This window comes from Penaeus monodon, chromosome 21, assembly GCF_015228065.2.
Source record: "Penaeus monodon isolate SGIC_2016 chromosome 21, NSTDA_Pmon_1, whole genome shotgun sequence".
Lineage (NCBI taxonomy): Eukaryota > Metazoa > Arthropoda > Malacostraca > Decapoda > Penaeidae > Penaeus > Penaeus monodon.
In genome coordinates this window covers 23,208,595-23,208,820 of record NC_051406.1, presented here as the reverse complement: position 1 = coordinate 23,208,820, position 226 = coordinate 23,208,595, and positions in this window count along the sequence as shown.

The window sequence follows — 226 nt, the reverse complement described above, 5'->3', positions numbered from 1 at the left end:
GTATTCCCCAGACACATTAGCCTTTTTGTATTCACTTCCTCGGCTCTCGGCCATTTTGCGACGCCCAGCCTCCGGTTTCCCTCGCTGCGAAAACTAATTAAGCCTTTGAATAATTCCGAAAACTTGTCCAAAACTTGCATAACAACAAATGCACATGTGTAACAACATAGTTGAACGAGCAGGAGCCGTGTAAGCGACTGCTCTCCAAATAAACTTGCAATGTTGC